Genomic DNA, 18,234 nt, shown 5'->3' on the forward strand with positions numbered 1-18,234 from the left:
CAATTCACTTCATTTCTCTGTGCCTAAGTTCCTTCATCTGTAAAATGGGGTTTAATTAAGACTATGAGCCCTATGTGGGATAGAGACTGTGTCCAACCCTCTTATCTTGTATCTACCATTTAGTACAGTGCCTGGCACATAGTAAATGCTTCACAAACACCATTGAAAAAATGGGAGAGGACGGGAGAGGGAAACAATGGTGGGCTCTGAAACAAACAGGAATTGGTAGAAAGGAATGAATGTAAACAGGAAAGGATCGTTCAACAGAGCTATCACACCTGCCAAGAGCCAGGAATGAACAGACAACTCACTGGACACATAGAATATTTGTCTGACCAAAATTCAGTTCATTACCACAGCAATACCACCAATGACTACAGTTTTCAGGAAAATGGAAATGTATTTTCCTTCTGGTTTATTCCGCAAGCTTTTAGTTCAGTGTTCTAAATAAGGCACGAATTCAATAAATAATTACTTGACAGATTGACAGTCTCACGTTCTTCATTAAATGGGATTGTGAGTTTTAGCAAATCCAGCTGTATTTCCCATTCTTCTGCTTGGTAAACATTGTTTCCCTTATTCAGACAGCTACATTTACAGTATTTATTCTTTTCTCTTTCAAAGCTGTTTGCCATCTTCAACATGCTGCTAGATTTGATCTAGGAATGGCATGCTTATGTTGGTAGTTTCTAACCCAATGGAGCCAGACAGCTAAAGCAGCACATCAATTTTGGCATTGGGCACTAATGATTTTACCACTACAGTAAAAAAACTCCCTCCCTATTCTAAAAGCAGTAGCAATCACTGGTGGTTGTATTTTAAGCTAGTACCTCTTCCAGTGTTTTTGTCACTTTTGTGCTGGAAATATCTTTTGGGCTTTCAATAAATGACAAAAGAACATTGTGGGGTAGAAAGTTGGCAGGGGTTAAGGACACTGTAGAAAATATAAATATTATTTCACCCAGGGGATTGTTCCACCCAGTTACCTGGAGTGCAGAGAGACAGACTAAGAATTACAATTAGTTCAAAATAAGAATGGCAAAACATAGTTCATGAATGTTTTGTGCAGGGATGAAGAGAGGGCCATGGCTGAAGCAAGTCAACCTAAATCCAGCATCAGGGCCGTACCTGAAGGTTAGCCTTTGGGGATTTGTTCTTAAAAAGACATTCTAGGAGCAGGGCTGGAGTGAAAGGCCATGATACACATCCCATTGAGTTTATGTCCAACTCTCTGGACCACAGTTTGAACTTCACAACATCGCTAAAAATCAACCCTTTCCTCTCCATCCAAACTGCTACCACATTAATAATAATTATTATGGTATTTGTTAAGCACTTACTATGTTCCAGGCACTATAATAAGCGCTGGGGTGAATACAAGCAAATTGGGTTGGACACAGTCCCTGTCCCACATGGGGCTCAGAGTCTCAATCCCCATTTTACAGATGAGGTAACTGAGGCACAGAGAAGTGGAGTGAGTTGCCCAAGTCCACACAGCAGAAAAGTGGTGGAGCTGGGATTAGAAACCAGGACCTTCAGACTCCCAGGCCTGGGCTCTATCCATTATGCCATGCTGCTTCTCCCAATCCAGTCACTTATCCTATCCTACCTTGATTACTGTATCAGCCTTCTTGCTTACCTCTCTGTTTCCTGTCTTTCCCCACTCCAGTCCATACTTCACACAGCTGTCCGGACCATTTTTCTACAAAGACATTCAGGCCACGTTTCCCCACTCCTCAAGAACCTCCGGTAGATGATCATCCACCTCCCTGTCAAAAAGAAACTCCTTCCTTTTGACCTTAAAGCACTCAATCACCTTGCCCCCTCCTGCCTAACCTCACTACTCTCCTACTACAACCCAGCCCACACACTTGACTCCTCTATTGCTAACCTTCTCACTGTATCTTGAGCTCATCTACCTCACCACCAACCACTCACTCACATCCTGTCTCTGGACTGTAATGCCCTCCCTCCTCAAATCTGACAGATAATTACTCTCCCCAACTTCAAAGCCTTATTGAAAGCACATCTCTAAGAGGCTTTTCCTAAGCCCTCCTTTCCTCATCTCCCACACCCTTCTGTGCCTCTCTGCATTCATACCCCCTCCAAACCCCTCAGCACCTATGTACATATCATTAATTTATTTATGTTAATATCTGCCTCCCCCTCTAGACTGTAAGCTCACCTTAGGCAGGGAAAGTGTCTGCTTATGGTTACATTGTACTCTCCCAAGCTCTTAATGGAGTGCTCTGCACACAGTAAGTGCTCAGTAAATGCAATTGACTACCTGGCTGGCAGACTGACATTCTGTGTTATGCCTGGTGCCCAAGAGTTTTGACCTAAATTTTTGGAGGGAGCCTCACAGCACTTATGCACATATCTGTTATTCATTTACAGAAATATCTGTCTCCCTTTCTAGACTGTAAGAACTTGTGGGCAGGAAATATGTCTTCAAAACCTGTTATATTATACTTCTCTAAATGCTTAGTATAGTGCTCTATACACAGTTTGTACTCAATAAATACATTTGATTGATGGATTGATGTGGCACCTGTGTAAATGTGGAGCTGGAGGGGAATCATCATCAGTCGTATTTATTGAGCGCTGACTGTGTGCAGAACACTGTACTGCAATATCTTTGGATCAAGGTGGGGTAGGATGGAAGAAGGAGGGATTTAAGTTACAGAGTTCAGAATGACTTCCATACATGGCCATTTTGTCATGCTACTTGCACATACAGCATATTCCAATGTCATATATAAAGGGTGGCAGGCAGAAAAATTGCTGTAGCATTTTGTCATGCTACTTGCACATACAGCATATTCCAATGTCATATATAAAGGGTGGCAGGCAGAAAAATTGCTGAAGCTGCCCCAGATGATCTTAAATAGTGTGGTCTCTGAGTCCAATTTCAGGTTTGCTTGGTTCCTTGGCAGTAAGTTGAGAAAGTTAGTGGTCCAGTGGGAGAGCATGGGCTTTGGCATCATGGCCCATGATGCCCTGGCAATGGCCAGGGTTCTAATTCTACCACTGGCCTTCTGTGTGGCTTTGGGATAGTTAATTAACCTCCCTACAAGCCATCAGCCTCCAGTAACACCCTCTCCCCCATCTCATATGCATGTTTTGAACAACATCACTATAGTGAAGATGCAAAATCTCAGAGTCACAACAAACCAAACCACTGGTTAGTGTTAGATTATTGTAAATTGAGCACCTCTGCGTTTGCTATGGAATGCACTCTAAAATGATTGAGACAAATTACTCATTAGCTAATGCTAAGCAAGAAAATTTAACACATTGACTTTTTTTTATTGCTGGCTACTAGGGACAGCTGTTAAAGGCTTTCTACCCACTAATCAAGGGATTTCAAAGAACCTCTCCAAGGGCAATTTTTGATGAAGTATGATTCTTCCTGGTATGCGACCAAATAAAAACATTGCAATGTTTTGCTCACTGAGGATATGAAACATCTGCTCAATCTTATGCTCACCACTGTGAGTGCAAACTATTTCCCAGAAGCAGCTGTACTTGTCAGTCCCTTCTATTTTCCAAAAGGGAAAAAAATATAGAAAAACAGAGCACATAAAACACTGCTCCCAAAGGCAAACTTTGTTTCTGCTGATATTGCTGGATGGCATAAATGTACACGGGACTTTATTAATTAAGTTATTGTTGAGAAGCAGCAATAAATCAGATCTAAAGTTGCTTCAGTGATGAATGTTTTTAGTGTGTTCTTCAGTTTTTCTTCACTGCAGAAACAGAGGAAAACATGTTGGAACATATGGAGAGAAAATCAAACTGCAGATAGCATCACTATCTGGGGTAGTAATGAACATTGCACCAACAATATTCACACAGCTTCATCATCTATAGTGTGATCTTTAATAATGAAGGTCAGAATTCTTTTTAGTGTTTATTTTTTCTCCTTTTCTCTCTCCATAAACAGAGCCATTTGCTGAAGAAAAATCAAGAGGCTGCTTATTTTTGCGTATTTTTGTCTTGGATCTCCCTTCATCTATTTTGGCATTGCAGAGTTTCAACAGGAGGCAGACTGAAGAACACATTCTTTATATAATTTATTGACTTTGGGAAACAAACACATTTATGAAGCAATCTAGTTGCCATCCACTGAGGGTTTGGAGCTGACATATGAAGAGAATGGAAAACCCAGGCTTAGAAGCAATAATTTAGAACTCTCTTTTCGGTTTAAAGCTGTGCAAATCCAGTTTTATTTCTCCAACACAGTCTCAAGACCTTAATCTTTCTATTTCTGCTGCCAAATGATATTTTGACTTTATTAATGAGCCTGTAATTCTAACTTTCCATCCAGCTAAAGCTATATTCCTATTTTTCTTTCCATTTTACCATGTGGTCATTCACAGTGAGATTCTCCTAACATCAGTAAATTGTCTATGTCTGGAAAAATTACTGATTGATCTTTTCACCCAGTAAAGTTTTACAGTGGTCATGTATTGTTATTTTGTGTCTTTAGATAATGGACTCATTTTAGGGATTTGATCAGTATTGGTACCTTAGGAAGCTGAATGTATCAGCAAGACTGAGTTAGCTCACTAGGTGCACCAACCCAACATAATCATCTCCCAAGTAAAATGCATATGTATATGTATTTTATATATACTTACATAAATATAATATTTTAGACTTACCATGGCCTAGTGGAAAGAGCACAGGTCTGAGAGTCAGAGGACCTGGGTTCTCATCCCTACTCTGTCACTTGTCAGCTATGGGACCTTGGACAAGTAATTTTACTTCTCTATGCCTCAGTTCCCTCTTCTGGAACATGAGAATTCAAAACCCATTCTCCCTCATACTTAGAATGTGAACCCCATAAGGGAGCTGTATGTACCCCAGAACTGAGTATAGTAGTTGGCACATAGTGTGTGCTTAAAATAACAAATGACACAATTATCTTTGAAGATCCAAAATTACATTTTCATACATTTTCACATACACTCCCTAATATCTTCATAGAGCCTAGTGAAGCAAAAAACCTGATAAAAATCTATGTGTTAAGTTAGAGAAACTGGCATCCCAATTTGATTTTAAGCTCCTTGAGGGAAGGGACTAGATCTTTTACTATTGTCATCTCCAAAGCTTATTACGGTGCTCTGGGCACAACAGACACTCGAAAGCTATCAATTCAATTAATCAATTGATAATATTTATTAGGTGCATACTGTGTGCCGAGCACCATATTAGGTCCTTGGGATAGTACAGTATATCAAGATGACAGACACATTTTCTGACCATATTTGTAATCTCTTTGAGGACAAGAATGGTCTTCTATATTTACTGAATATTCCCAAGCCTCCAGTATGGTGCTTTGCATATATTAGATTTTCAAATACTAAAGAAATTCAAGAAAAATGTCAAAGACATGAATAAGTGTTTTTTCTAGATTATGGGCCTAATGTGGAATTACTGATATTTCAAACTAAAGAAGAATTCAGATCTAAGTTTATTTGGGGGCCTGGCTGGTTAGGGTAATTTTTCTCTAAGAAAAGTGAAGTTTTAGCAGGTTTTGGGCAGAGAGCAAGGGTTTTTATCTCAGGGCCTGGCTGCAAAGGGGAGAAGGAAGCTGGATAAACAACAATTTAAAAGGCACCAACCCTTGGCCAGTGGCATCCATATGCAGGGAGCAGGAAGAGGACATAATGGCTCTGGAAAAAGTTGGGGGTGAAGAGAACATAAACTCCAAGACAGCAGGGATCACATGCCCCAATTCTATTGTACTGTACTACCCTCCCAACGTCAGTGCTCTGAACACAGAAAGCACTTAATAAATACCACTAGCTTAGTGGAAGGAGCATGAGCTTGGGAGTCAGAGGTCATGGGTTCTAATCCCGGCTCTGCCACTGATCAGCTGTGTGACTTTGGGCAAGTCACTTGACTTCTCTGTGACTCAGTTACCTCATCTGTAAAATAGGGATTAAGACTGTGAGCCCCTTGTGGAACAACCCAATTACCTTGTATCTCCTCCAGCACTTAGAACAATGCTCAGAACATAGTAAGCACTTAACAAATGCTATCATTATTATTATTAATGGATTGAGGTCTGGAGTTCCCCACTGAAATACTAAATTAGAATATTCAAAGGGATTTTCAGTCAGTCAATTGCATTTACTGAGCACTTACTGTGTGCAGAACACTGTACTAAGCGCTGGGGAGAGTACAATATCACAATAAATGGACACATCCCCTTCCCAAAAGGAGTTTACAGTCTAGTCTTCCATTAAGACAGTTAATCAGTTTGGACACAGTCCCTTTCCCGCACAGGGCTCACAGTCTATGCAAAGCGGAGAACAGGTTTTGAGTCCCCATTTTACAACTGAGGCAACTGAGGCCCAAAGAAATAAAGTGTTTTGCCTAAAATCATACAGCAGACAAGTGGCAGAGCTGGCATCAGAATCCAGGTCCTCCAGGTAAATGGTGGAGCTAGGGTACTGGTTTGTGGGAGGGAAATGGCCAGGGAGCCTTGGGGGGGAGAGGTCAGACTCTGGAGTTGAGGCAGGGGGAGGGGTCTCTGATCTGGCCTAGGGTACCCTTGGCAGAGCCCACGAAAGTGTCTCTGCCAGGGCTGGTGGAGCCATAGAAAAATAATAATAACTTTATAGGAAAGATTCCATCAGACTGAAAGAATTGTAGAGAGGCTTTGGTCATTCCATGAATCAAAAGAACTTAAAAAGTCCACCAGACACAACATGGAACTCACTGTGGGCAGGGAATATGTCTGTGTATTGTTATATTGTACTCTCCCAAGCCCTGAGTACTGTGCTTTGCACAGAGTAAGCATTCAATAAATACGATGGAAGGAAGGAGCATGACAAAGGGGACAGTGTGGAGGGCCCCCTTTGCAATGCAAAATTTTGTGAGCACAGTTTGGAAGATATTAACCTGCCAATCTCACCTCCACAACATCGCCAAGATCCGCCCTTTCCTCTCCATCCAAACTGCTACCTTGCTGGTTCAATCTCTCATCCTATCCCAACTGGATTACTGCATCAGCCTCCTCTCTGATCTCCCATCCTCCTGTCTCTCACCACTTCAGTCTATACTTCACTCTGCTACCCGGATTATCTTTGTACAGAAACGCTCAGGGCATGTCACTCCTCTCCTCAAAAATCTCCACTAGTTGCCTGTCAACATATGAATCAAGCAAAAACTCCTCACTCTCGGCTTCAAGGCTCTCCATCACCTCGCCCCTTCCTATCTCACCTCCCTTCTATCCTTCTACAGCCCAGCCCTCACCCTCTTCTCCTTTGCCACCACTAACCTCCTCACTGTGCCTCATTCTTGCCTGTCCCACCGTCAACCCCCAGGCCACGTCCTTACCCTGGCCTGGAATGCCCTCCCTCCACACACCCACCAAACTAACTCTCATCCTTCCCTCAAAGTCCTACTGAGAGCTCAGCTCCTCCAGGAGGCCTTCCCAGACTGAGCCCCCTTTTTCCTCTCCTCCTCCCCATCCCCCCATCCTACCTTACTTCCCCTCCCCACAGCATTTGTATATATGTGTACAGATTTATTACTCTATTTATTTTACTTTTACATATTTACTACTCTATTTTATTAATGATGGGCATATAGCTACAATTCTATTTATTCTGACAGTTTTGACACCTGTCTACATGTTTTGTTTTATTGTCTGTCTCCCCATTCTAGACTGTGAGCCCGTTGTTGGGTAGGGACCATCTCTATATGTTGCCAACTTGTACTTCCCAAGCACTTAGTCTAGTGCTCTGCACACAGTAAGTGCTCAATAAGTATGATTGAATGAATGAATTTGGCATCAGGCACTTATTCTCTTCCCACTTGGACTGGTGAATCCCATGTGAAACAATGACTGAGTTAGATCCCATTGTCTTTAATCTATCTCAGCACTTAGCAAATGTCCTACTACCAAATCAACAGCAGCTATACATTTTTTTAAAAAATGAGTAATAATAATAATGATACTCGTATTTGTTAAGCATTTACTACATGCCAAGCTCTGCACTGACTGCTGGGGTACATACAAGAAAATTAGGTTGGATGCAGTCCCTTTCCTGTGTGGGGCTTACAGTCCCAATTCCCATTTTACAGATGAGGTAATTGAGGAACAGAGAAATAGAGTGACTTGCTCAAGGTCACACCAGCAGACATGTGGGAAAGCTGGGTCTTGTCTACATATAACATTGCTTCCCAACATTCTTGTGAGTCTAAGGTAAGCCGTCTTAGAAAGGGTTGTGTCAAAGATGCCCTCAGTTCTGCCACGATGTGTGGCTTGGCTAGAACACTATTTGGGAATTAGGGAATTTTTCTTCAATAATGAAAGCCTGTTTGAGCTCAACTTGTCACATTATTGAAAAATACCGCTTGCATGCAAGTGTTGAATATTGGAATAGGTGAGTACTACAGTGAGGTTCCCTCAACAGGAGGTTTTGCAAGAACACAAGTCTTGGGTTGCAGGAGAATTAGTTTATGTGCAAGAGATAAAAAGCCAATTGATGGTATTTATTGAGCATTTACAGGGTGCAGAGCACTGTACTAAGCTCTTGGAAGAGTACAATACAACAGTTGGTGGTGGACATGTTCCCTGCCCACAGTGAGCTTACAATCTATGGAGGGGGAGCTTAGAGTCTAGTGACACCAATTACAAATGGACATTAAGTATTCTTGGTTTTTTAAATTGCCTCACAACTATCGCCAAAATCTCATGCATCGTTTGGGAAACTTCTCTTCCTAAATAATTCAGTTGCTTTTAGTTTTTCCACCTCTAGAACTTTGTGATTAGCTGACTGCATGTGGTTGCTAGATCAATAAATCAATGACATTTGAGCACTTTCTGCATGCTGAGCATTGTATTAAGTGCTTGGAAAAATTCAATACTATAATAGAGATGATAAACATGACCCCTGCCCAGAAGAAGCTTACAGTCTACAGGAGGAGCTTATGGTCTTCAGACTCAAAGCTCTAGTGAATACAGCTGGAGCTGCTTCAAGCTGGGAAAGGATTTGCCAGTGTTCCACTTGCTATTTATTAAAATAGCACCTAAAAACTGTTGAAGAATGACAACTTTGATGAAACCGTATTTTTTCTTAATTTCATCCTGTTTTTTTTCAGGGAACAGCAATATACGTGTGTTCTTATTTATGTTGACGGTACATATGACTTCTGCATAACAAACAATAGATCACTCACTGGCTCTTAACAATACTCAGCAACAATAAACACACAACAATTTATTGAATTTGTGTTTCCATTTCCTTTTGCTAACTGAACGTTCAAGACTTTAGTTTTGGGAAAGGCACAAAGTGATTACCATATTCAGGAAGAGGAAGTAGAACTAGAATTTTCCTCTAAAATCTACCAGTTTGTTAGCATGTTTTCCACAGTTTTGTGAAATGAAAAGCTTAAATTAACTGCTGAATCAGGTACGTATTCAAGATTTCAGGCAGGTCTCCTGTTCTTGGTCCTGCCCCCATGTCCCTTTAGGAATACATTCTGTTTTTAAAACACAGATGCCTAGTCATGATTGGATGTATCTAATTCCATTCTGATTTAAACCAATTCATGATATACATCAGTGTACTCAAGCGCATGTTAACACAACAGCTATTTACTGAACATCTTTGGAGTGCAAGGACTGTGCATTGGGCATTCCCTTACTCCCATCCCCTTACTGTAGGGGTACCTCAAGGGTCAGTTCTCGGTCCTCTTCTGTTCTCTATCTACACTCACTCCCTTGGTGAACTCATTCGCTCCCACAGTTTCAACTATCATCTCTACACTGGTGACACACAAATCTACATCTCTTCCCCTGCTCTCTCTCCCTCCCTCCAGGCTCGTATTTCCTACTGCCTTCAGGACATCTCCATCTGGATGTCTGCCCACCATCTAAACCTCAACATGTCCAAGACTGAACTCCTTATCTTCCTTCCCAAACGCTGCCCTCTCCCTGACTTTCCCATCACTGTTGACGGCACTACCATCCTTCCCGTCTCACAAGCCCGCAACCTTGGTGTCATCCTCGACTCCTCTCTCTTGTTCACCCCTCACATCTAATCCGTCACCAAATCCTGCCAGTCTCACCTCTGCAACATCACCAAGATCCACCCTTTCCTCTCCATCCAAACCGCTACCCTACTCGTTCAATCTCTCATCCTATCCTGACTGTATTACTGCATCAGCCTCCTCTTTGTTCTCCCATCCTCCTGTCTCTCCCCACTTCAATCCGTACTTCACACTGCTGCCCAGATCATCTTTGTGCAGAAATGCTCTGGGCATGTTACTCCCCTCCCCAAAAATCCCCAGTGGCTACCAATCAACCTACGCATCAGGCAAAAACTCCTCACCCTCGGCTTCAAGGCTCTCCATCACCTCGCCCCCTCCTACCTCACTTCCCTTCTCTTCTTCTACAGCCCAGCCTGCACCCTCCGCTCCTCTGCCGCTAATCTCCTCATTGTGCCTCTTTCTCACCTGTCCCGCCATCGACCCCCTGACCACATCCCCCCCTGGCCTGGAATGCCCTCCCTCCACACATCTGCCAAGCTAGCTGTCTTCCTCCCTTCAGAGCCTTACTGAGAGCTCACCTCCTCCAGGAGGCCTTCTCAGACTGAGCCCCCTCCTTCCTTTCCCCTTAATCCCCCTAGCCATCCCCCCACCTTACCTCCTTCCCCTCCCCACAGCACCTGTACATATGTATATATGTCTGTACATATTTATTACTCTATTTATTTTACTTGTACATATTTATTCTAATTATTTTATTTGGTTTGTATGTTTTGTTTTGTTGTCTGTCTCCCCCTTCTAGACTGTGAGCCCACTGTTGAGTAGGGACCATCTCTATATGTTGCAAGCTTGTACTTCCCAAGTGCTTAGTACAGTGCTCTGCACACAGTAAGTGCTCAATAAATGCAATTGAATGAATGAATGAATTAGGCACTGGAGAGGGGAAGTTATGTGATGGATAGGATTAGATTACCCACCTTCACAAGGAAGGGCAGATGGGCAATGTAGAAGAAAGACAAGGCAAATTTGTAATCCACGTCATCCATGTCAATAAACGATCCTGAAATGTATTTTGTTTTTATTAGATTTACTTTCAGAAATGACTGTAGCCATTATAATAGATCTCGAATGACTTAAACTGGTAGTGTTTGGGAGGGATTTAATGACACTAGAAATAGAAATGTTCAGTGTGTTTTCTCCTAGACCCTGAGAAAAGAGCAACAGCAGCCCAAACCAGATAGTTAAGGAAGTTCTAACACCATTTTCTTAAGTGTAGCACTTAGTTCTGTTCTCTGCACACACGCATTCAGTAACTACTGCTGATTGATTAAATGTCTTTTTCCATAGCATATTGAAATTAAACAGAAACTCTTGATTATACTAGACTGTAAACTCACTGTGGGCAGGGATTGTGCCTGTTCATTGTTATATTATACTCCTTTAAGCATTTAGTACAGTGCTCTGCACACTCAAAACACTCAATAAATGCAACTGAATGAATGAATGCTGCCTCAGTCCACTTGATTTCCATGGGCTGGAATTCCCATTTCCCATCCCAGTAGAATCTACAACACTCCCCATCTTCAAAACCATCTTAAAATCCTACCTCCTTCCAGAAGCCTTCCCAGCTAACATACAACAACCCAACAGACACCCTGAGTAATATTATCAAGCACTTACTGTGTCCAAAGCACTGTACTAGGCACTGGAAAAGAATACAGAGGTGGGGATTAGACATGGTCCCTTTTCACCTATGTGCCAGCAGTCCTTGGATTTATGACCCAGTTTCCAGGAAAACAATTGTATCTGAAATTGAAGCCTAAATGTGAAACAACGTTGTGAAGATTAAACTGACAGGATCTGGTGACAGAGTGTGAGGGTTGAATGAGAGATGAGTCAAGGATAATGCCAAGGTTATAGGCTTGTGAGACAGGGAGGATATTGGTATTGTCTACAGTGATTGAAAAGGTAGGGTGAGGACAGGGTTTGGGAGGGAAAATGAGGAGATTTGATGTGGACATATTAAGTTTGAGGTGTTTGTGGGACAACTAAGTAGCAGAAAGAACTAGGAGACTGCAGAGATGGGAAAAGATGAGGGTTGGAGATGCAGATTTGGGAATCATGCAGAAAGAGATGGTAGTTGAAGACATGGGAGGAAATGAGTTCTCCAAGGGAGTGCGTGTAGGCGAATAGGTGGGGACCCAGAACTGAGTCTTGAGGAACCCCCTACTGTCAGTGGGTAGGAACAGAGAAGGAGCCTGCAAAGGAGACTGAGAATGAGTGGCCAGAGAGATAGGAAGACAACCAGGAGTGGACGGTGTCAGTGAAGCTAAGTTTGGATAATGTTTCCAGGAGATGGGAATGGTCTGCAGGATCGAATGCAGCTGAGAGGCTGAGGAGGATTAAGACACAGTTGAGGCTGTTGGATTTGGCAAGAAAGAGATCACTGGTGGACCGAGGAGGCAGAAGCCAGATTAGAGGGGTTCAAGGAGAGATTTGGAGGAGAGGAAGTAGAGGCAGAAGGTGTAGACAACTTGCTCAACAAGTTTGGAGAGAAGAAGGTAGGCAAGGTATGGGGTGATAGGTGGAGGAAGCTGTGAGGTCAATGGGGGGTTGGTTAAGGGAGAGGATACAGGAGCATGTTTGAAAGCAGTGGGGAAGAAACCATTGAAAGTGAATACTTGAAGATGGCAGTCAGGGAGGAAAGAAGGGACACAGCAAGTTTTTTGTTAAGGTGTGAAATGACTGGGTTGGAGGCACAGGTACAGAGGGTAGATTTTGAGAGGAGGTAGGAAATCTCCTCTTGAGATACTAGGAAGGATGGGAGAGTCAAAGAAGGGAAGGATTGGAGAGGAGCAGGGTAGATTTTCGGGAAATCATGCCTGATGCTTTCAATTTTTTCAATAAAGTACACGGCCAGGTCGTTAGGGGCAAGAGATGGGTGGATAGGGCAGGGGTTTTGAGGAGGGAGTTAAAAGCCTGAAACAACTGCCAAAAGCAATGGGAATGGGAATCAATAAGGATGAATAAATACTGTTGCTGGGTGAGGGAGAAGGTAGAGTTAAAACAGGGAAAGATGAAATTAAAATGGATGAGCCTGGCCAGATAGCTGGATTTACACCAGCAGCACTCCATATCTCATGAATAGAAGCCCACAGCCGAGTGACCCTGCAGGTGGTCAGTCAGAATCTCTGCTCACAATCTTTTGGGAGAAGCAGACAGAAATTATTTACATATAGTATGAACAGGACAATCAATCAATCAACAAATCATATTTACTGAGCACTTACTCGGTGTAGAGTACTGTACTAAGCATTTAAAGAGAGTTCAATATAACAAAATAACAATAATAATAATAATTGTGGTGTTTGTTAATGTTACTATGTGCCAGGCACTGTACTAAGTGCTGGGGTGGATAGAAGCAAGCAGACGCATTCATTTCAGAACATCTGCTGTGCTAAGCCCCACATATCCTTATCTTCCCTTCTGCATCACCCTGACTTATTCCCTTTGCTCTCCTCCCCTCCCAACCCCTCAGAACTTAGGTACATATCTGTAATTCTATGCATTTTTATTGATGCCTGTCTCCCCCACTTTAGACCATAAGACCATTGTGGGCCAGGAATATGACTGTTTATTACTGTATTATACTCTCCCAAATGCTTAGTACAGTGCTCTGCACACAGTAAGTGCTCAATAAATAAAACTGAATGAATGAATGAATGCTCAGCCAAGCACCTAAGATGAGATTCACATTCAGTAGGTCATTGACCAATCAGTAACATTTATGGAACAAGAAAGAATTCACTTTGGGGAAACCCAAATTTGATGCTGTTAATTAATATTTCTCCCAGCTCAGTCCTCATTGGATATTACTCTTTGAACTCTTTGTTCAAAAGAAGAATTTGGATATTCTCAAAGCAGAAGTGAGAAGGGGATAGAGCAGCTGAGGGAAAAATGTATTTGAATTAGTGTGAAAACTTCACTGTAAAAGCAAATATGACAGAAACATTTTCTTGCAAAACATCTGTGATGAAACTCATTTAACACAAGGATAGCACTGTGTTTCTTCTTTTGGTTTTGTAATTGAACTAAATTATCCTATAGGAGCCTGGAGAGAGATCAAAGAAGAAAAAAAATCCAATTTAAGAGCCCATATAAAATGCTAAAATGTTCTATAACCAATTTACCATTGTATCTTACCTTTATGATATAACATTAAAAAAGAATTCTGATGAAATCACAAGAATACAATAGTCACACATGCCATTTGAAACATAATTTACAATAATTTTCATGTATCAATGCCACACATTGAGAAATGCTGTTGCCTAGTCATTGTCAGAGGTAATAATGAAAACAGATTGATGTTACAATCCCACCGTCTCCTCCAAAATGGAAACAGGATTGTAAATTTCAATTTACTGTAAGCCATTGCTAACTTCCTGTTCACATGAGTTTAAAGAAGATCCCACTGAAACTAAGCAAACTAGTTCTGAATATATTTCCCCCTGGAAGCCTGCTGACACTTGATAGGATAAGAGAGGACATGATTGACATTTACAAAATAATAATAATGGTATTTGTTAAGCACTTACTATGTGTCAAGTACTGTTCTAAGTGCTGGAGTATATACAAGGTAATCAGGGTGTCTTACATGGGGCTCACAATCTTAATCCCCATTTTACAGATGAGGTAATTGAGGCATAGAGAAGTTAAATGGCTTGCCCAAGGTCACACAGCAGACAAGTGGCAGGAGCCAGGATTAGAACCCAAGTGGTCTGACTCCCAAGCCTGTGCTCTTTCCACTAAGTCATAGTGAAGACATGGATAGAAGTGACCTGGAATTGTTAGCCAAATCACATAACTAGAGGATGGGGAACATCAGCGAAGCTCAGAAGTAGGAGATGAAAAACAAAAGAACACATTTTCATATGTGGGTGGTTAAGCATATGAAATTCATTATGACGGGAAACTGCAGCTTGAAAATGTCAGGATGTTGAAGAGCTTTTTGGATATATTCTCAGGCTAATGCTTTATAAGAAGTCACTAGAGAAAAGGTCAAGGATATAGGGAATAGAAATGGGGGTGCGGGAAGAGTTTGCTATATTATGGGGTTCACTGCTTACCATAAAGGCAAATATCAAGAAGAACAACCATTGTATTATGCTTCAAGCATGTTCTGCTGCCACTGTTAGAGGTGAAATTCTGGGCTGGATGGATGATTAATTTAACCCAGTGTGGTGAAACATGGTAAACTGTGGAATGCCAGACTGATCATTCACACAAAATAGGATGCCTGTGATAATGACGAGGAATCATGAAGAATACACTGCAGCAGTCTATGACCTTTTGTTTTGTTTTTAAATTTGCTAACCATGGTTTAGTGACCACCTTCTTTAATCAGGGACGCAACTTTGGATCCAAGGGCAGTGGCACATAATTAATTAATTTGCATTGTACTCTCCCTAGGAGTTAGAACAGGGCTAGGAAGAGAGTAGGGGCACAATAAACACTATAAATGGATTTTCCAATGGTACAACCAGTTTTCTTTGGATTACTAAATCTTTAGCATTTGAATTTACATTAATTCAGGATGCTTTTAAAATTAAACAGTGACGGTGCAGGAACCCATACTTAGTGTATATCAGTTTATAAAAATGGGAGAGACCATGAGGGCATGGAGCCCAATTCTCTGATTATAGCTACAACTACACTTAACCCACCCTGGACTGTGGGGTGCCAATTGGATTCTTCAAGTCCCCTATGAATGTTAATCACTTCTCCCCCAAATCAGGATGTTCTGTTTCACCACATCAATAGTATTTGAGAGCCTGTGTGCACAGAGCACAGTGTTCTAATGGAAAGAGCAAAGCTCTGGGACTCAGTGGAACTATGTTCTAGTTTGGGCTCCACTACTTGTCAGTCAATCAGTCAGTCAATCATATTTTTGACAGTATACTGTGTGCAGAGCACTGCGCTAAGCACTTGGGGGAGTAGAATGCAACAATAAACTGACACATTCGCATTCTCTGCCCACACTGAGCTTACAGTCTAGAGTGGGGGAGACAGACATTAATATAAGTGAATAAATTACAGATGTATACATAAGTGCTGCAGGGCTGCAGAGTAGGGGGATGAGCAACGGGAGCAAGTCAGGGTGATGCAGAAGGGAGTGGGAGAAGATGAAAAGGGTGCCTAGTCAGGGAAGGCCCCTTAGAAGAGCTGTGCCTTCAATAAGGTTTTTCAAGAGGGGCAAATCTGGTGGATTTGAGGAGGGAGGGTGTCCTAGGCCGGGGGCAGAATGTTGGCAAGGGGTTGGTGGCGAGATAGATGAGATCAAGGAACAAAGAGAAGGTTAGCATTAGAGGAACAAAGTGTGCAGGCTAAGTTGTAGTAGGAGAAAAGCAAGGTAACGTAGGTGGGGGCAAGGTGATAGAGTGCTTTAAAGCCAATGGTAAGGAGTTTTGGTTTGATATGGAGGTGGATGGGCAACCATTCGAGTTTTTTGAGGAGAGAGTGTTGGGGGTAACATGTCTGAATGTTTTTATAGAAAAATGATCCAGGCAGCAAAGTATGGACTGGAGTCGGGACAAGAGGCTGGGAGTTCAGCAAGGAGGCTGATGCAGTAGCATGGCTCAGTGGAAAGAGCACAGGCTTGGGAGTCAGAGGCCACGGGTTCTAATCCTGGCTTTGCCACTTGTCTGCTGTGTGGCTTGCTCAAGGTTAAAATAGGGATTAAGGCCTTGAGCCCCACGTGGGATAATATGATTTCTTTGTATGTACCCCAGTGCTTAGAACAGTGCTTGGCACATAGTAAGTGCTTAAAAAATACCATAATTATTAATCCATGCAGGATAGGATGAGTGACCGCATTAACGTGGAAGTAGTTTGAATGGAGAGGAAAGGGCAGATTTTAGTGATGTGAGGATGGGACCAACAGTATTTAATGATGGATTGAATATTTGGGTTGAATGAGAAAGAGGAGTCAAGGAAACACCAAGGTTATGGACTTATAAAACAGGAAGGATAATGGCTCCATCCAAAGTGATGGGAAAGTCAGGGGGAGGACAGGGTTTGGGTGGGAAGATAAGGAGTTCTGTTTTGGACATGTTAAGCTTGAGATAATGGGAGGACATCCAAGTAGCGATGTCTTGAAGGTAGGAGAAAATGAGAGAGTGCAGAGAGGGAGAGATCAGGGGTGGAGATGCAGATTTGGGTATCATCCACATAGAAGTGGTAGTTTAAGTCATGGGAGTGAATGAGTTCTCCGCGAGAGTAGGTGTAGGTGGAGAATAGAAGGGGACCCGGAACTGAACCTCGAGGGACTCCCACAGTTAGGGGGTGGGAGGCAGAGGAGAAGCTCATGAAGGAGAATGAGAATGAAAATCCAGATAGATAAGAGGATGGAGTAGAGGCCATTGAATTTGGCGAGAAGGAAATCATTGGTGACCTTTGAGAGTGTGGCTTCTGTGGAGTGAAGAGGATGGAAGCCAGATTGGAGGGGGTCAAGGAGAGAATTTGAGACAACAGGTGTATACAACTTGTGGCTTAGTGGGAAGAGCACGGGCTTGGGAGTCAGAGGTCATGGGTTCTAATCCCAGCTCCACCAACTGTCAGCTGTGTGACTTTGGGCAAGTCACTTAACTTCTCTATGCCTCAGCTACCTCATCTGTAAAATGAAGATTAAGGCTATGAGCCCTCCGTGGGACAGCCTGATAATCTGGAATCTATCCCAGCTCTTAGAACAGTGCTCTGCACATAGTAAGTGCTTAACATTGTAAGCGCACATAGTAAGCGCTAGACTGTGAGCCTGTTGTTGGGTAGGGACCCTCTCACCTCCTCCAGGAGGCCTTCCCAGATTGAGCCCCCTTTTTCCTCTCCTCCTCCCCATCCCCCCCGCCCTACCTCCTTCCTCTTCCCACAGCACTGTATATAAGACTGTAAGCCCGTTGTTGGGTAGGGATCATCTCTATATGTTGTGAACTTGTACTTCCCAAGTGCTTAGTACAGTGCTCTGCACACAGTAAGTGCTCAATAAATACAATTGAATGAATGAATGAATAAGAATGGAGAAATAAATTTTCCAGACAGAAGAGAGGGCAAAGTTGAAGCATGCAAGGATAAACTTGAAGTGAACGAAGTCAGCCTGATGTCTAGATTTCCACCAGCAGTGGTCTGCAGCTCATGCACAAGACCGAAGGAGGCAGACTGTGGAGGTGA

This window comes from Tachyglossus aculeatus, chromosome 1 (assembly GCF_015852505.1).
Source record: "Tachyglossus aculeatus isolate mTacAcu1 chromosome 1, mTacAcu1.pri, whole genome shotgun sequence".
NCBI lineage: Eukaryota > Metazoa > Chordata > Mammalia > Monotremata > Tachyglossidae > Tachyglossus > Tachyglossus aculeatus.